The sequence below is a fragment of the Canis lupus genome, chromosome 4 (genome assembly GCF_048164855.1).
Source record: "Canis lupus baileyi chromosome 4, mCanLup2.hap1, whole genome shotgun sequence".
Classification (NCBI taxonomy): Eukaryota; Metazoa; Chordata; class Mammalia; order Carnivora; family Canidae; genus Canis; species Canis lupus.
The window spans coordinates 15927206-15947472 of record NC_132841.1 but is presented as its reverse complement, the minus strand read 5'-3'; the positions used below and the strand labels follow the sequence as shown (position 1 = coordinate 15947472).

Below are 20267 nucleotides of genomic sequence, written 5' to 3'. Positions count from 1 at the left end.
CTTTGGTATATTAGATTAAGTGATTTTCTTACACTTATATTTTTCTTTTATCTCTAGTCACTAGAATCACATTCATCTATTGGGCAGGGTCCTCTCATTATGAGAGTCATGAGAAAGCTGTGGGGTGGGGACGCCTGCGTGGCTCAGTGGTTGAATGTCTGCCTTGGGCCTAGGGCGTGATCCTGGAGTTCCTGGATAAAGTCCCACATTGGGTCCCTGCATGGAGCCTGCTTCTCCCTCTGCCTTATGTCTCTGCTTCTCTCTGTGTCTCTCATGAATGGATAAATAAAATCTTTTTTAAAAAAAGAAAGAAAGAAAGCTGTGGGGAAAGAAGCTTTAGTTTAGGGGATTGAAAGATCATTTAGATCTCTATATTGAAATTTCTAAACCTGAAAATATAACACAGACTCAAGTATGCTTTTTATTTATTTTTATTTTTTATTTATTTTTAAAAGATTTTACTTTTATTTGACCGAGAGAGAGCACCAGAAAGCACAAGGGGGAGGAATGGCAGAGGGAGAGAGAGAAGCGGGCTCCCCACTGAGCCAGGAGCCCAGTGCAGGGCTTGATCCCAAGACTCTGGGTTCTTGACCTGTGCCAAAGGCAGATGCTTAACTGACTGAATCACCCAGGCACCCCTCAAGTATGCTAAAGAGAGGGGGGAAAAAAAAACTTTTGTAGTGAAGATTTTCTATTAAAGTTTTCTTAATTATTAATAGTTTTTGGAAGAATATGTAGTATTTAGTTCATTTCCAGAAATACCGTTATCTTTGTAAAAGTTTGTACTTTTCAGTCTTTCAGTATCTAGCATTCTTTTACTCTGGTTCTCTTTCAGATATGGATAGAATCAATCAACTTTTAATTTTTCTTCATTAATGTGGAATTTTAATTGTGTTTGTAATTTTGTAATCCTCTAATTTTCATCACAAAAATTTGTGACTGTCCTCCAATTCAGCTTTTAATCTGACTTGAGGGAGAAAAGTTTAAATGCTTCCTAAAGTTAAAAGAATTGCTTTACTTAGATTTCTAAGCATTTCTTCTCTGTCTCTCTCTCTCTTTTACATATGCGTAGGCTTGCATAGATCCTCTGTTATTATCTCCTGATAACCATTTTTTTTGTCTCCTAGCAAAGCAGAAAAGAACAGGTTCAGCATAAGGCAGCTGTGAAGGACCTTTTTCCCATCAAAAAGGAGTTTAGCTAACTATTTTACTAAATCCAAGATTTCCTCCTTCCCAATAATTGCAGCTGTTTACATAAAATGTTCCTACAATATGAGTTTGTGTCTCTTATTTTATAAGACTCTGCTCAGGAAACTCGTTATTTAAAATCATGGTAAGCTAGAACATGTTATTTAAAATATGTTTAAGCATATTTAAGATGGCAAAACACAAATCAAATAAGCTATTTTGATAATCAGCACCAAAACTGTGTAATTCAAATAGTGCTGTCAAATCAAAATACTGAAGAGTGCTTGTCTTTGATCTATTTTGCTATTAGCTCTTTCAGATAAATACACAAAACACATATATTGAAAGATGAGACTAAGTATTTGGAAAGTATTTCTCTTTCAGTGTGCCTGATTACAATGGGTTAAATCTTTTTTTTTTTTTTTTTTTTAAGATTTTATTTATTTATTCATGAGAGACACAGAATGGCAGAGACATAGGCAGAAGAACAAGCAGGCTCCATGCAGGGAGCCTGATGTGGGACCCAATCTCAGGACTCCGGGATCATGCCCTGAGCCGAAGGCAGATGCTCAAGCACTGAGGCCCCCCCCCCCCCCCCCCCGGTGTCCCACAATGGCTTAAATCTTTTTTTTTTTTTTTTTTTAAAGATTTATTTATTTATTCATGAGAGAGAGAGGCAGAGATACAGGAGGAGGGAGAAGCAGGCTCCATGCTGGGAGCCCGACATGGGACTCGATCCCGGGACTCCAGGATCGCGCCCTGGGCCAAAGGCAGGCGCTAAACTGCTGAGCCACCCAGGGATCCCCACAATGGCTTAAATCTTAAGATAGCTCTGAACTATTAGTCTTTCATCATAATTTATTTAGCAAGTTGTGGCCTTTTTCTTATTTTTAAAAGTATATCATACAGAATATACACTGTTCTTTAGTTAAAAAAAATTTTTTTGTGTTTATCTACTCATGTAACTACCACCCAGATCAAAATACAGAATGTTTCTAACACACCATCTTTACCCAAATACCCCTTGCCAGTCTATACCACTACTTTATTCCACTAATTATATCATCATGAGTAAGATTTGCCTTTGCTGAACTTCAGAGACTCCTGGGAAACTCAGTCGGTTGTGTCCAAATTTTTATTTTGGCTCAGGTCATGGTCTGGAATCGAGCCCCATAGGTCGGGCTTCGCACGTGTTTTGGTGATACAACCTTAGAAAACTAATATATTCATCTGTGTTATTAGATTTACCAGAAGTTCGCTCTTTTTATTGCCATGTACTAATCCATTGTGTGAATATACTGTTTAGCTGTCCTTCAAATGATGGGGCATTTGAGTTCCCAGGTTTTGGCTTCTGAATAAAACTGAACTCACCTGATAATTTTAGCCATTCTCCTAGGTATCTAATAGAAGGTATTGTAATTTTAATTTGCATTTCATTGATGAGTAATTTGCTTAGTACCTTTTCATATACTTATTGACAAACATGCCGAATCAAGTCTTATACCTATTTAAAAATGGATTGTCTTTTTGTTTCGTAGGAGGACTTTATATATTCTAGTTGTAAGTTATTGGCAGCAGGATTTGGGACTAGAGTGAGGCAGATGAGGCACCTAAGGTACAAGTGTAAGGAGGCACCCACTGTTAGAGTTGAGTTCCCTATGTTTCCCCAAAGCATTCCTGTGGGTCATTATCTAATTTAAGACTCTTAAAAATGTTGCCTCATTAGAAAGGTCATCATATCTAAAATAGCACCCCGCTTTTCTGCCATTCTGTCATCCTAGACACCTTTGTTTTTCTTCATAGCACTTATGACTAACTGACATATACTACATGTATGCTTTATTTTTGGTTTTCTTGCCCTTCAAAAGAAAATATGCTGTATGAAAGTTGAGATTTTCTTTTTATCCCCTGCTGTTTACCAGCCTCTGGATCAGTATGTGGCATACAATAAGGTTATAATAAATACTTGTTAGATATTAATAAAATAGGGAACTTGAGAGCACCTGGGTGGCTCAGTGATTGAGTGTCTGCCTTTGGCTCAGATCGTAATCCTGGGGTCCTGGGATCGAGTCTTGCATCAGGCTCCCTATAGGGGAGCCTGCTTCTCTCTTTCTGTGTCTCTCATGAATAAAAAAAATAAATCTTAAAAAAAAAAAGGGAACTTGAGACAAGCAAATATAAAAAAAATGAGTTTCATTTTAAGCATGCTGAATATACGTTACAGATAGTATAGATAGGAGATTGAACTAGGTCAGCAGGTGGCAAATATTTTCTGTAAAGGTCCAGAGAGTAAACATTTTATGCTTTGTGGCCCCTACAGACTATGTCACAACTGCTCAATTCTATATCCGTGTGAGAAAAACATCCAGGGGCAATACATAAGTTAATGAGAATAGCTATGTTTCAGTAAAACTTTATTAAAAACAGGTGATCAGCTTATAGGCCATATTTTGCTGACCTGTGGACTAGGTAATGGAGACCTATAAATGTGAGACATAGAAGCTTGATCTCCATTTAGAAAGTAGTCATGATATTTTACATTGAAGTGAGATGACAAAAATAATTTTTCTAAGAACATTAGTCTGATAGTAGTAGTTAAGCTGAGAAAAAAATGATTGGAGACAGAAAATAATTATGAAACATTTAATTTTACATAGAGCTTACTATACCTGAGGTACTTGTACTGAATCTTTATAGATACTAATTTCTTTAATCCTCAAAAAATGATGTGAGGTAAACACTGCTGTTAATTCCTTTACATAATAAGGAAAATGCAGCATGGAGAAGAACTTAAATAATTTACCCAGTTCACACTACTATTAAGTTGTAGAGCAGTAGTTAAACCAAGACTACTCCTTATCAGTGTGCTGTTTTATAACATCTCATTAAGTAGTTAGGAGCTTGAACTAGAATATTGGCAGTGAAAGGGACAGGACGCCTACCTCTCTTCTAGTAACCATCTGTTCTCCGTATTAAGAGTTTGTTTTTTGGTTTGTCTCTCTTTTTTTCTTCTTTTGTTCGTTTGTTTTGTTTCTTAAATTCCACATATGAGTGAAATCATATGCTATTTGTCTTTATCTGGCTTATTTTGCTTAACAGTATAGTTTCCAGATCCATCCATGTTGTTTCAAATGGCGAGATTTCATTCTTTTTTTTATATGGGTGAATAATACTCTATTGTGTGTGTTCTATTTTCTGTTCCCCATCTTTATCCATTCATTGATCAGTGGACATGTGGGCTGCTTCCATAGTTTGACTATTATAAATAATGCTGCAATAAGCATAAAGGGTACATGTGTCCCTTCAAATAAATGTGTTTGTATTCTTTGGGTTAATACCCAGTAGTGAGATTACTGGATCTTAGAGTAGCTGTTTTTAATTTTCTGAGGAACTTCCATACTGTCTTCCACAGTGGTTGCACCAGTTTTCTTTCCCACCAACAGTGCAGGAGGATTCCTTTTTCTCCACATCCATGCCAACATTTGTTGTTTCTTAGTTTTTTATTTTAGCCATTCTGACCAGTGTAAGGTGATACTCATTGTTTTGATTTGCATTTCTCTAATGATGAGTGATGTTGAGAATCTTTTCATGTATCTGTTGGCCATCTGTATGTCTTCTTTGGAGAAATGTCTATTCATGTCTTATACGCATTTTGTAATTGTACTATTTGGTTTTTTTAGTGTTGAGTTGTATAAATTCTTTATATTTTAGATACCAAGCCTTTATTGAATGTGTCATTTGCAAATATTTTCTCCCATTCATAGGTTGTCTTTTGGTCTTGTTAGTTGTTTCTTTTGCTGTGCAGAAGATTTTTATTTTTCTGTTCCCAATAGTTTTTAAGTTTGTTTGTTTGTTTGTTTATTTATTTATTTATTCATTCATTCATTCATTCATTCATTTATTTATAGTAATCTCTATACCCAAGGTGGACTCAAACTCACGACTGTGAGGTGAGATCAAGAGTCACATACTCTTTCAACTGAACCAGCTAGGCCCTCCCCACTAATTTGTTTTTGCTTTTGTTCCCTTTGCCTCAGGAGACATATCTAGAAAGATACTGTTACAGCCAGTGTCAGAAAGAATTACTGCCTGTGCTCTCTTCTAGGATTTTTATGGTTTTGGGTCTCACATTTCAGTCCTTAATCCATTTTGAGTTTATTTTTGTGTATGGTGTAAGAAAGCAGTCCAATTTCATTCTTTTGCGTGTAGCTGTCTAGTTTTCCTAACACCATTTATTAAAGAAACGTTCTTTTTCCTGTTGTTTACTCTTGCCTCTTTTGGTAACGGTTAATTGACCATGTAAGTGTGAGTTTATTTCTGGGCTTTCTGTTATATCCCATTGATCTCTCTGGTTTTGTGCCAGTACCCTACTGTTTTGATTACTACGGCTTTGTAATAAAATGTGAAGTCTGGAATTGTGGTACCTGCAGCTTTTTTTCTTTTTCAAGATTACTTTAGCTATTTGGAGTCTCTGTGGTTCCATACAAATTTTAGGGTAGTTCTAGTTTCTGTAAAAAATGCTTTTGGTATTTTGATAGGGATTGCATTAAATCTGTAGATTGCTTTGGGTAGTATGGGCATTTTAAAAAGATTTATTTACTTATTTTTGAAAGAGAGCATGAGTGGAAGGGGCAGAGGGAAAGTGAGAGACAATCTCACATGGATTCTGTGCAGTGTGTGGAGCCCAGTGCGGAGCTTGATCCCAGGACCCTGAGATGGTGGTTTGAACCCAAACCAAGTGTCAGGTGCACCACCCAGGAGCCCCCGGATACTATGGACATTTTAGCAATATTTGTTCTTTCAGTCCATGAGTGTGGAATGTCTTTCCATTTGTGTGGTCTTCAGTTTCTTTCATCAGTGTTTTACAGTTTTCAGAGTACAGGTTTTTTACCTCTTTGGTTAAATTTATTCTTAGGTATTTTATTATTAGCATAATTGTAAATGGGACTGATTTCTTAATTTCTCTTCCTGCTATTCCATTACTATTGTATAGAAATTCAGTGTATTTCTGTGCATTGATTTTGCATCTTGTGATCTTATTGAACTCATTTATCAGTTCTAGTAGGGTGTGGTTTTTTTTTTTTTTTTTTTTTTTTTGGTGGAGTCATTAGAGTTTGCTATATATAGTATTATATCATCTACAGATCATGAAAGTTTAACTTTTTCCTTACCAATGTGGATGCCTTTTATTCCTTTTTCTTGTCTAATTACTGTGGCTAGGATTTCCAGTACTATGTTGAATAAAAGTGGTGAGAATGGACATCCTTTTCTTGTTCCTGACCTTAGGAGAAAAGGTGACATTCCTCCCCACCCCCACCCCATTGAGTATGATGTTAGCTGTGTGTTTTTCATATATGGAAATTATTATGTTGAGGTATTTTAAACCTCAACCTATTTTGTTGAGGGTTTTTTCATAAGTAAATGATGTTATACTTTGTTAAATGCTTTTTTTGCATCTATTGAAATGATCATATAGTTCTTATCCTTTTTCCAGTTGATGTGTTGTGTCACATTGATTGACTTGCTAATCCTGAACCACTCTGCATCCCAGGAATAAATCCCACTGATTATGGTGAATGATTTTCCCTCCCTGCCTCCCTCCCTCCTTCTCTTCTTCTTCTTCTTCTTCTTCTTCTTCTTTCTTCTTTCTTCTTTCTTCTTTCTTCTTTCTTCTTTCTTCTTTCTTCCTTCTTCCTTCTTCCTTCTTCCTTCCTTCTTCTTCCTTCCTTCTTCTTCCTTTCTTCTCCTTCTCCTTCTTCTCCTTCTTCTCCTTCTTCCTTCTTCTCCTTCTTCCTTCTTCCTTCTTTCTTCTTCTTCTTCTTCTTCCCTTCTTTCTTCTTCTTCTTCTTCTTCTTCTTCTTCTTCTTCTTCTTCTTCTTCTTCTTCCTTTTTTTTTCCTTTAAGGATTTTATTTTTTACTTTTAAGTAATCTCTACACTCAAAATCATAACCCTGAAATCCGGAGTCACATGTACTACTGATTAAAACAGCTAGATTGCCTCTCTGAATGATTTTCTTAATGTATTGTTAGATTTGGTTGCTAATATTTTGTTGAGGATTTTTACATCTGTGTTCATCAGAGATATTAGCCTGTAATTCTCTTTTTCTGTGGTATCTTTATCTGGTTTTGGTATTAGAGTAATGCTGACCTCATAGAATGAAATTGGAAGTTTTCCTTCCTCTTTTATTTTTTGTAATAGTTTGAGAAGAATGGGGATTAACTCTTCTCTAAGTGTTTGGTAGCATTCACCTGTGAAGTCCTCTGGTCTTGCTTTTTTTTTTTTTTTTTTTTTGGGTTGGGAATTTTTGATTATTAAGTCAGTATTATTGCTGGTAATCAGTTTGTTCAAATTTTTTATTCTTGCTTCAGTTTTGGTAGGTTATGTTTCTAGGTATTTGTCCATTTCTAATAGGTTGTCCAATTTGTTGGCATATAAGTTTTCATAATACTCTCCTATAATCCTTTGTATTTCTGAATTTTTGGTTGATATTCACCTCCGTCATTTCTGATTTTGTTTCATTGAATCCTGTGTTTTTCTGTGATCATTCTGGCTAGAGGCTTATCAATTTTTTTTTTAATTTATTCATGTGAGACACACAGAAGCAGAGACGTAGGCAGAGGGAGAAGCAGGTTCCCTGCAGGGAGCCCAGTGTGGGACTTGATTCCAGGAGCCCAGGATCTTGCCCTGAGCCGAAAGCAGACAGATACTCAACCACTGAGCCACCCAGGCATCCCAATCAATTTTGTTTTATCAGCCTTTTAAAAGAACCAGCTCCTGGTTTTATTGATCTGTTCTATTGTGTTTTTAAAATTTTCTATATTCTTTATTTGTGCTTTGATCTTTATTAAATCTCCTTCCGTTGGCTGGGCTTGGGTTTTGTTCTTTTTTTTTAACTCCCTACCTGTAGGGTTAGGTTATTTGAGATTTTTCTTGTTTCTTGAAGTAGGCCCATATTGCTATAAACTTCCCTCTTAGAATCGCTTTTGCTGCATCTGAAATATTTTGGACTGTTGCGTTTTCATTTGTGTTTCTTTCATGTAATTTTTTCTTTTTATTTCTTGGTTGACCTATTCATTGTTTAGAAGCATGTTATTTAACTTCCAGATATTTGTGCTCTTTTCAGGGTTGCTCTTTTGTTTTGTTTTGTTTTGATTTGATTTTTGATGGTTGACTTCTAGTTTCATAGCATTGTGGTCAGAAAAGCATGGTATGACTTTGATCTTTTTTAGTTTGTTGAATCTTATTTTGTCACCTAATTAATACATGATCTATTCTGGAGAATGTTCCAGGTGCACTTGAAAAGGATGTGTATTCTGTTTTAGGATGGAATGTTCTGGATATATCTGTTAGATTCATCTGGTCCAGTGTGTCATTCAAAGCTACTATTTACTTGTTGATTTTGTTTGGAGGCAGGCTGGTTTGGGAGGACCCACAAAGTGTGTGTGTGGCATGCAGGGCATGCAGTTTTAACAAGATATGTATAGGTCTTCTACCACCAGACTGAGATCCCACAAAACACAGGGGTCAGGAGATGTGCTGTTGGCAAGGTTTGCGTTGGTCTTCCAGGTGAGGGACCTACAGCTCCACGACTAGGCAAGTATGACTGTAAAGGGCGGATCCACAAAAGCCTGGGGGGCAGGGCTTGGTGTAGCAAGTAGTTGAATGTTGGTGTTGTGTTGGCTGTCTGTTTATGCTGGTGGCAGAGAAGGGAAATGGCACCTGCCAGCTCCTTTGTTCCTGGGGGAGTCTCTCAGTGATTTCTGCCCCTTTGGGATAGGCTCTCAGATTAGTAAATCATTCTTCCTCCCATATGCCATAGGCATTTTTCACTACACTATATCTGCTTCTACACTACACTGCTTCTACACTATATCTCTATGGCAGTTGTGCTGTCTTTTTAATGACAGGTACTCAGATTCCTGTTGCCTTCCAGCCTTTCCAAAAACTGAGCTGCTGATTTTTTAAATTCCAGGCTTAAAGTCCTGCTGATTGTAAGAGCTAAGGAAATTTGGCCCCTCTAGATTTCAAAGCCAAATTTATGGGGATTGGTCTTACGCTTGCAGGCTCCCCAGTATGGTAGTCTGTTTTTCTCCCTTTTGCACACCAGTGGGTCGCCTCCCAGATGGTCCTGCGGTGTGTTTAACTCCCTACCATGTCTCTGCCCCTCCTCCCCTCTTTGATGTAGCCTTTTTTTTTTTTTAACCTTTAGCTGTGGAATTTATTCTGCCAGTCTTCAGGTCATTTTATGGCTTACACTAATGTCTGTGTTACCTAGTTGTATCCATGGGAGGAGCTTCCCAGCTTCTCCCAATATATTATCTATCTTTAGAAAAAAAGTGCTAACTGAAGGAAGGGCAGTATGATATGTTGGGAAAGTAATTAGAAGTTTGGACTGCTAATTTGTAGTCCTGACTCTGTTATTAACTATGTACATGTCTTTGGATCCTTATGGAACATGTCTCTAATTTTTCATATCGCCCTTGGTATTTGCAGTGGTTCCCAAAATCACATATACTATCCAGTTTCATACCTGTTCACCTATTCTTCCTTTCTTCCAGGAACACTGTGTTTTTTTTGTTGGTACATTTTTTTACTTTACAAATGTTAGTCTATATTTAGACTAAGTTGGGATGAATAAAATATATGTGTTGATTTAGGAGAGATTCATAACTGTGTTAAACTGCGGATGCTTTTTTGTTCATTTACCAAGTTCATTTAGCAAATAATTTCCAATGCACAGAAGCCATCAAGTATATGTGATTAAATTTGTGCCTGGATGAAGTAACATGTTGTTTTATGTGATGGGTTTTTGGAGTCATTCATCAATCGTTAAAACATATTAAATCTGGAACAGGTAGGCCTACTACTCATTGACTTTTCTGATAGATATTTGACAGTACTTTCAAGCATTCAGAAAGGGGGCTGTGAGACTTTTTACTCTTTCTACAGTCATTTTTTTCAGTTATAAGTGGTTCCTCAATGGCCATACTTTTGAAATACTAACAATACTTATTAAACTTTAGGAATTTCTGAAATTAATATGCATGGGAGGAGGGAACATTAAAAACAAACATTTAAAAATTATGTTTCCAAAATATCTAGGATAGATAAAAGTCTAAAAACTAGATAAACTTGTATCTTACCATACTTCTAATATAGTTACAATTTTGGTTTGATGAATACCTGATGTTTTTTTTATCACGATTAATAGAGACTTTTTGGTTACCTACTTTAGTATATATTGACTTAATTTTTTGGAAAATATTTTATATATTGTATAATAATGCATTATTGTATTTCCTCCCTTTATTTAGTTTTCTGTGTACTTGTCACTAATTTAATCACATAGTCCCCAAATTTTATAAAATCTTTTCATTACATTCAAGAACGTGTATTAGATATCCTGTCCATTTTGTCTTCTTTATATAATCTTTCCTGGAGACTTTATAATTGTATTCTCCAGACCACTTGTGATCTTGTTTTGCCATCATACTGGTGATTCCCTTGCCTCTTTTTTTTTTTTTTTTCCCCCTGGCTTCCATGTCTAGGTGGGATAGATCATTCAGTAATCTCTTTAAAAAGAATTATCTGTCAGGTTACCTGGCATAGTCAGTCAGAAGAGCATGCAAACTCTTGATATCGGGGTCGTGAATTCAAGTCCCATGTTGGGTGTAGAGCCTCCTAAAAAAAAAAAAAAAAAAGGAAAGACTGCCTCCCTTCCCCCTAAAAGACATTAAAAAAAAAATTTATTTGTGAGGACACACAGAGAAAGAGGCAGAGACATAGGCAGAGGGAGAAAGCAGGCTCCATGCAGGGAGCCTGATGCGGGACTCGATCCTGGGACCCCAGGATCATGCCCTGAGCTGGAAGGCAGATGCTCAACCGCTGAGCCACCCACGTGAACCAAAAAGACATTTTTTGATGGCCTGTTCATTTCATTGATCTGTAAAATTTTTTAAGATTTTATTTTTTAAGTAATCTCTACACATGTCGTGTTAGAACTTATAACCTTAAGATGAAGAGTCATATGTTCTAACTGAGCTAGTCAGGTGCCTTGAAAGGATCTGAATTTCAGCTCAAACTTGACTCATATCTAACTGAATATAGAATTCTGGATTCAAGATTGGGAATGATTTTTCCTCAGAATTTTGAAAGCATTGATCTAATATCTTTCAGGGTCTGGTGTTGCTTTTGAGAGGTCCTGCAATTTTGCTTTTTTTAATATTCTAAAGAAGCAGGTGGGATCTTATCTTCTCTTTTGTTTGTGCTTTAAAATTTCACCATAACATTCCTAGATGTTCATCTCTGCATCTGAATGCTTGTTAGCTTTTTATGAGTTGCTTTTCAGTCTGGGAACTTTGAGTTTCAGTTCTGGGAAATCTTAGTGAATTGTTCCTTTAGTTTCTTCTTTTGTAGTTTTTTTTCCTCTTTTCCAAAACTTTCGTTTTGTCATTTGGGACTGCACTAGTCTTCTTTTTACAATATTTTTTTTCTCCTGTATTCTTTCTAATGTATTTAATGGGAAAATTTTTACAACTTTATATTCTGAATCTTCTATTGAGTTATTCATTTCTGTCATCATAGTTTAATTTCCTAAAATGTTCTTGTTTTCCAGCAGTTATTTTTTGATAGCTTTCTATTTCTGTATTTTGATTGTTACATTTATCTTATTGATGAATATTAATATTAGGGTTTTTTTTTCTCCTTTCAGAGTTTTGTTGTCTTCCAGTCACTTTTTTCTCTTTGTGTAATTTAGTCTCTGCATTTTAAATTTGACGTTTTCCTCATATGAAATATATGATGATTCTGACTACTCAGATTTAATAGCTTTTACATTAAAAAACACATTAGGAGGGATCCTTGGGTGGCGCAGCGGTAGTGCCTGCCTTTGGCCCAGGGCGCGATCCTGGAGACCCGGGATCGAATACCACATCGGGCTCCCGGTGCACGGAGCCTGCTTCTCCCTCTGCTTATGTCTCTGCCTCTCTCTCTCTCTCTGTGTGACTATCATAAATAAATAAAAATTTAAAAAAACACACATTAGGAGCTCTGAGCACATGGACAGGGTTTGTGGACTGTACTTTTACTGTTTGGAGATCAGCCTGCTTTTTTAGGGAACACCTAATGTCGCTGTATTTCAGTGTGCTTTTTGTTACACTGGTCAAGTTTCCCAGAGATTTCTGCCAATCTTTTCCCTCTCAAAGTTTATATGCATTGAGGTAAACCAACAAAACCAGACATTGCAGGAGGGCTTTGGTTCTCAGCATTTTTATTTCATTATGTAAACTTTCACTTGATTTTCTTGCTTCAGGAGCAGTCTCCTGAAGTCTTCCTTTAATATGCTCCCTTATTCATAAACCCTCCAGTAACCTTTTTCTAGGGGGAAAAACCTCCCTTTCTAACCAAATGAGAGAGGAGGTAGTTGCTAGGCTAGAGCCAGGGAGAGATCAGTGTGTCTAGCTGCTGCTTAAACAACTAATATCATTCTTCTTATTAGCCTTTTCCTCTCAACCAATAGTAAGCCATTCTGGGCTTCTGGGGTGCTTGGGTGACTCAGTTGGTTAGTTGTCTGATTCTTGATTTTGGCTTAGGTCATGACCTCAGGGTCATGTTGAGCTCCACACTGAGTGTGGAGCCTGCTTGAGATTCTCTCTCTCTCTGTCTCTCTCTCTCTCAAAAAAAAAATTAAATACTAAAATATTGTGAGCTTCTGTGTTGTAAATTGGAGTGTTTATCAGCTTTCCTCAGTTCTGGTTTTAGCTTCACCCTTTTATTTCATGAAGTAAGCTTCTACTGCTATTGCTATTATTTTAATATTAGTTGATTCTGCTCATTTTTTCAGTCTGTTGAAAATTTTCAGAGTCTTCATTTTATCATCCAACATATTAACTGTTATTCTTTGCATCCTGTTGAGTCAGCTGAGTATCTTGATTAAAGTATGAGGTTCGAGTCCTGTGAATTACTTTTGAAGACATTCAATCAGTTTTACTTTAGTTCTTGGTTAACACTGTAAACTGTGGGTTTTTTAATCCATTATGGGTACTAAGTTATCCTATATTATTAATGAGCTTACATAGTTTTTATTTTATTCCTCAAGGTATTTTTCAGGATCTTTCCCTATATAATTTTTAAAATCTAAAAAAAAAAAAAAATCTAGTGTATTAGTTATACTGGCCTCCCTAAAAAGAAGAAGTTTATCGATAGAGAAAAAATGTAACATCACTATAGGGAAATAAAATTTGCCCTTGGTGTAGCTTTCTCCTTTTTTATTGCTCACAAGCCCACTTACAAGTAGTAGTTTTTGTACTTTGAACGTAGATCAACATCAGTGGATCATCAAAACCCTTTTCAACTCAGAGTCTTTGTTTGATACACAATTTTCTAAAAAAAAAAATGTTTTTCCGTTTCCCAAATCAGTGCACTTTAGAAATTGTTTTCTTATGATGTTTTACATATTATACACACTAGAGTTGCATGTCTAATTCAGACTTGTGATTATTTAGGCTCTGTAGACAAAAACTAATTTAGAAAGTTAGCTAGGTATTCTCTTACTGTCTTCTTTACTCATTTCAACTTCATTTACTTTTTAACTATGTTTCTTCTACCTTTTCCAGTTTTCTACTCAATTCTCCTTGGTGGAGAAGATGGATGCAAAAGAGGAGGTGTGAGTAGTTCTTTATTCTCTCTGCATCTGTTAACATTACATCATCTTTCCCATGCAGTATTCTTGTTTCTTCTTAGTTCGTCCTCTTAAATTTATACAACCAGTAGGCCTATTTGGTTTTCCTTTGTATCATTTATAAAATGTAGTCTATTTTGACAATATTATAAATAAATAAGGTTTATGATATTAATTCATAAATAATATTAGTTACATTCCCCTCCTTCCATTATTTATATATGTCCTTTTAAAATCTGACTTCAGAAAACCCTATATTAGCTATATTGTTTCACTCATCAACTTCCTTTATTCAATCCACTGACATTTATTAAATTCCCAAAGTATATCATATATCAGGCCCTGAGAAATAAGATAGTTGATATTACTTTTACTAGTAGAGTTCATACTTTCATAGGTAATATCTCCTCCCATTTCTTATTAGAATTATCCATATTTATATAATTAAAATTATAACTTTTGCTTTTTGGTCTCCAATATACATTGTTGAATACTCTTTTCTTTTTTGAGCTATGTGTGGTGTTATAAAAGTAGATTCAGGTTTGAGTTCTGGCTCTGCCGAATGTTTGTAATTTTGGATAAATCATGTAATCTTTCTGGGTTTTATATTTCTCAACATAAATTATACTTAGTATCTACTTCATAGGGTGAATTGAGAGGATTTAGATGTTAAAAATGAATTGAAAGGAGTGTACATACATGTACTATATAAACTTCTTAAATTTAAGGAGCTATACTGTGGTATTTTTAAAAAGATTTTACTTACTTGTTTGACAGAGAAAGAGCACACAAGCAGGGGGAGCAGCAGGCAGAGAGAGGGGAAGGCAGAGGAAGAGGAAGGAGCAGGCTTCCTGCTGAGCAGGGAGTCCATGTGGGGCTTGATGTAGGGCTTGATCCCAGGACCCTGGGGTCATAACCTGAGCCGAAGCAGATGTTTAACTGACTGAGCCACCCAGGTGCCCCTATACTGTGATATTTTTATAAGGACTGCTATCTATATATTTATTGCAATCCTTTTGAAATATGATTGTATGTTTCTTTGGATACAACTGTATCATATTGATCCTTATCCAATGCAACTAGTAAATAGCAATGACTCATATTTTTGGATTGAATTTCCTAAACAATGGACCTAGAACAAGTGTTAATAAGGTTCCTATTTCTTTTTATATGTGTGTACTGCCTCTTGGTCACAATTCTGACATAACAGTGACAAATATGTGTGCACCTGATAGCATAGCTTCAAAATACCATGAAGCAAAATTTTACAGAATCACAGAAATTACATATAGGTAATTTTGCATTACCAAGATGGAAATCTTTAATACCCTTTCCATAGCAGTTGGTAGAATAACTACATAAAAAGCTAGGAAAGACATTGAAGATTTGACAGACATTATCATTCATCTTGATTTAATTGATGTTTATAGAACAATACACTTCATTTTGCAACTAATACACATTCTTTTCAAGTGCGCATGGTATGTTTATCAAAAGAGACAGTATGCTGGGTCATGAAATAAGTCTAAATAAATTTAAAAGGATAGAAATAACACAAGAGTATGTTCTTGGATCATAGTGGAGTTAAATTAGAATAGGGAAAAAAAGTTCAAATGTTTGGATATTAATACCCACGTGTGGGTCAAAGAAGAAATCACAAGGGAAATTAGATGTTATTTTGAACTGAATGATAATGACAGTACTGCATATCAGAATGTGTAGATACATCTTCTTGGTTTAGAGAGACATCTGTATCTTTAAATGCTTATATTAGGATGGAAAATAAAGTCAATGACCCAGGGGTTTACCTTAAGAGAGAAAAATAAGAGCAAATAAAACCCAACTAAGAACATGGCAGGAAATAAAGATAAGAGTAGATCAATGTAAGGCACCTGGGTGGCTCAGTCAGTTAAGCATCCAACTCTTAATTGCAGCTCAGGTCATGATCTGCCTGTTGGGCTCCACACTGGGAGTGGAACCTGCTTAAGATTCTCTTTCTCTCTCTTCCTCCCCGCCCCCCCTTCTAACAAAGAATAGTTCTGAGTTCTTTTGCATCCATCTTCTCCACCAAGGAGAATTGAGTAGAAAACTGGAAAAGGTAGAAGAAACATAGTTAAAAAGTAAATGAAGTTGAAATGAGTAAAGAAGACAGTAAGAGAATACCTAGCTAACTTTCTAAATTAGTTTTTGTCTACAGAGCCTAAATAATCACAAGTCTGAATTAGACATACAACTCTAGTGTGTATAATATGTAAATGAAATTGCATATAAAAGGGAAAAAGTGAATGAAACTATACTGAGGTAATAATTTTCACCTGTCAGATTCTTCCTCACTTTCCCTCTCCTTTCGTATCAGCAGCATAGCCATTTGGTGAGCCTATGGAGAAATAGGCACTTTTTCACAGATTATCTATTGGAATACAAAGGAATACAGCCTCATATATTGGGAAAGTGGGCAATATCTAGCTAAATTAAATATTCATTTACTCTTTGATCTAGTAAATCTCACTCCTAGGCATATATCCCAAGCATAGATTGGCATAAATACAAAATGACATGTGCACAAGGCTACATTCATTGTAGCACTGTTTATAATAGCAAAAGACTGAAAGGACACAAGTATTCATCAGTAGAGTTCTGATTGAATAAAATATAGTTCACTTATCCAGTGGAGTATTATATAGGTATAAAAGCAAATGAAGAGCTCCTTCTGTACCTTAATAGCCAATTTATATTATGCATTAAAACCAAGATACAGAAAAGTTCATTAAGTATGTTTCTGTTTATTTTTTTTTAATTTTTTAAAATTTATTTATGATAGTCACAGAGAGAGAGAGAGAGAGAGAGGCAGAGACATAGGCAGAGGAAGAAGCAGGCTCCATGCACCGGGAGCCCGATGTCGGATTCGATCCTGGGTCTCCAGGATCCCGCCCTGGGCCAAAGACAGGCGCCAAACTGCTGCACCACCGAGGGATCCCTGTTTCTGTTTATCTAACTAAATATATTTGTGTATATGTCCATTTCTAATTTTATTTTTTAATTTAGGAATTAATAAAAACTATTCCACTATAGGGAACAGGAATAGAAGGAATAGCTAGAGTTCTGCAAATATTTCTTGTTTTCTAGGTGTGATGTTGAGACCATATAAATGTTTTACGTAACTCTAAAACAGAGTTTTAATTATTTAAAAAAAAAATCTAAAAAGTGAAAGCAAAATGAAACAAAGAAGCCTGAGTGGTATAATTATAGGAAGGAACTATTTTAAGTGATTTTAAAACACAGTAATTTGATTGTATATGCCTGGTGGATTTTACCCTGAGGACAGAAGAACAATATAAAAACTTTAAATGGTTTTCATTAATCATAGTCTTGTTATTATTATTCCCAAACTGTTGTATATATATTGTGCAACAAGGCAAATTAGTTTTTTTAAGGCAAATGATTTTCATTATGTTGGTGACATTTTATAACATTTTATAACAAGAATCACATATAGAATGGGAGAAGAAAGGAATAGAAATATAAGATCAACATAATTTTTTGAAACCTGCAGAATTTTATTTGGGAGAATCAATAAAAAGTAATACTAGCTCTTACCACAATGAAAGGTCTAGATAAAATGCCAGCTCAGAAGAAATGAGCACTCCTTAGAACCCAGACTGTTGTCTCTGAATGCTGTTTTCCAGTAAAAAGTACCAGAGTTCTTTGGGTATATGGTTTATTTCAGGGTCTGGGGCAGGAGATGGACAAGATGATCTTGGGATATTTTGTTATACCAGAAGCAAGAAAGCTATTAAAACTACTAAGGTCTGTCTAAACGACTCAGAAACTAATTAAAGAGGCTCTCACAGGCCAAATATGGGAAAATTTGACAATAATAGAAATAAACAACTACAGTAATTTGAAGCATGCTACATTTATTTAAATCTAAGAGTTTATAGTCATCCCTCCCCTAAAAAACACATTCTTGGGCAGCCTGGGTGGCTCAGCAGTTTAGTGCCGCCTGCAGCCCAAGGCCTGATCCTGGAGACCTGGGATCGAGTCCGGCTGTCGGGCTCCCTGCATGGAGCCTACCTTCTCCCTCTGCCTATGTCTCTGCCATTCTCTTTCTCTCTCCCTCTGTCTCATGAATAAATAAATAAAATAATTAAAAAAGAAAAGAAAAGAAAAACACATTCTCTTTGTTTACCATTCTGGGAGGTTAAAATACCAACTCATTATTTCAAAAATTCATAAAAATCAAGTGTTTATCCTTCCTCTTCTAAACAAACTACTTTTTTGAAACCAAAGATTTGATAAAAATTTCCACTTAAAAGAGATAGTGTATATAATGAACACATAAAATTAGAGTGTCACTTTTCTGCAGCTCTCAGTGAAATACATACTGCATTTCGGCATTGTTCATCCTTGGCTGATATTATCACAGATACAAGACCGTATGTATAAGCTCCTTGATGAAAAACACAGTACCATGTATCAGGTTGTCTTCTCTATGGATTCTGAATTTGATTAAGACTCTAAATTCAGGGAAGCCTGGGTAGCTCAGTGGTTTAGCGCTGCCTTCAGCCCAGGGCACCATCCTGGAGTTCCGGAGGTGGGGCTCCCTGCATGGAGCCTGCTTCTTCTCTGTCTATGTCTCTGCCTCTCTCTCTCTGTGTGTCTCTCATGAATAAATAAATAAAATCTTAAAAAAAAAAAAGACTCTAAATTACAACAATTACAGAAAATTACAAGGACAGAGGAATATGTTTAAAAATGCCTCAGGGGCATAGTTAGCAAATACTGGTAATTGAAGACTGCATGGGACAAGTGACTTCATTTCTTTAACAAAGAAGTTGTTGGAGGAAAAGAGATAAAAACCTTATAGATAAAAGGAGATGTAAGTTTCATGTCAACCAGTTGCAGTAAGTGTAAGTTATCTTAATTTGAACAAACTGAATAGGAGAAAAGGTCCCTGCTGGGAAACTTGAATACTGAGTGATAACAGATAATTTTGGAGAATTATTATTTTTTAGTTGAAACAAGATTGACCATGAGATAAAAATTGTTGGAGCTGGGTAATGGGCACATGGGAATCCATTTTGTTATTGTCTCTACAAAAAAAAAAAAAATTTTTTTTTCAAAATAGCTTTTTATATACAGGCATACCTCAGAGATTCTGTGCAATCAATTCCAGACCACTAAATATAGTAAATATTGCAATAAAGTGAGCTAAATGAATTTTTTGGCTTCCTAGTGCATATAAAAGTTACATTTACACTATACTATAGTCTGTTGTCTAAAATAAGCAATGCACATGCCTTAATTTCAAAATACTTTGTTGCTGAAAAATGCTAACCATCATCTGAACTTTTAGCTAGTTAAAATCTTTTGCTAGTAGAGGGTCTTCCTTGTTGATAGCTGCTGACTGATAAGGTGGTGGTTCCTAAAGGTTGGGTGACTTTGGCAGTTTCTTAAAGTAAGATAATGAAGTTTGCTACATCTATTGACTCTTCCTTTCAAGAAGAATTCTCTAGCATGTGATGTTGTTTGATAACATTTTACTCAGAGTAGAACTTCTTTCACAATTGGAATCAGTCCTCTCAAACCCTGCTGCTACTTTATCAGCTGAATTTATGTGATATTTTGAATCCTTTGTTGTCATTTCAGCAGTCTTCATGACATCTTCACCAGGAGTATTTCCACCTCATGAAACCACTTTCTTTCCTTATCTATAAGAAGCAACTCCTCATTCATTTAGTTCTATCGTGGGATAGCAACAATTCAGTCCCATCTTCAGTCTCCACTTCTAGCTCTTTTCCTGTTTTCACCACATCTGCAGTTACTTCTGCTGAGGTCTTGAACCCTTCAAAGTCATCCATGAGGGTTGGAATCAACTTCTTCTAAACTTCTGTTAATGTTGATATTTTGACTTCTTCCCACAAATTACAGTTGTTCTTAATGGCATCTAGAATGGTAAATTCTTTTTGGAAGATCTGTTAATTTTGTCCAGATTCACCAGAGGAATCACCATCTGTGACAGGTATAGCCTTATGAAAATGTATTTCTTAAGTAATAAGACTTGACAGTCAAAATGACTCCCTGATGCATGGGCTACAGAATGGATATTATGCTAACAGGTTAGAAAACAACATTAATCTTGTACATCTCCATTAAAGCTCTTGGATGACCACAGGTGCATTGTCAATGAGTAATATTTTAAAAGGAAAATTTTTTCTGAGCTTTAAGTCTCAACTGGGGACTTTAAAATAACAGTAAACCATGTTGTAAACAGATATGCTGTTGTCCAGGCTTTGTTGTCCCATTCATAGAGCACAGGCAGAAGAGATTTAACATAATTCTTAAGGACCCTGGGATTTTCATAATGTTGAGAATTGGCTTCAATTCAGTTACTAGCT

The 20267-nt window shown here is 35.7% G+C and overlaps 1 protein-coding gene and 1 long non-coding RNA gene across 6 annotated transcripts in view; one reads left to right on the top strand and one right to left on the bottom strand.

Annotated features, from left to right (window-relative positions):
* Positions 1 to 15858, bottom strand: part of LOC140631909 (uncharacterized) — a 50791-nt gene extending 34933 nt beyond the window's left edge. For both annotated transcript variants that reach the window (XR_012029455.1, XR_012029456.1), the window contains exons 1-2: positions 15762 to 15858; positions 14636 to 14786 (exon numbers count right to left, since the gene is read on the bottom strand). This is a non-coding gene — a long non-coding RNA (uncharacterized lncRNA). The remainder of the gene's footprint in view (positions 1 to 14635; positions 14787 to 15761) is intronic.
* The window catches only part of JMJD1C (jumonji domain containing 1C), a 330739-nt gene that overhangs the window by 106426 nt on the left and 204046 nt on the right, over positions 1 to 20267 (top strand). The gene's annotated exons all lie outside the window — the stretch shown is intronic.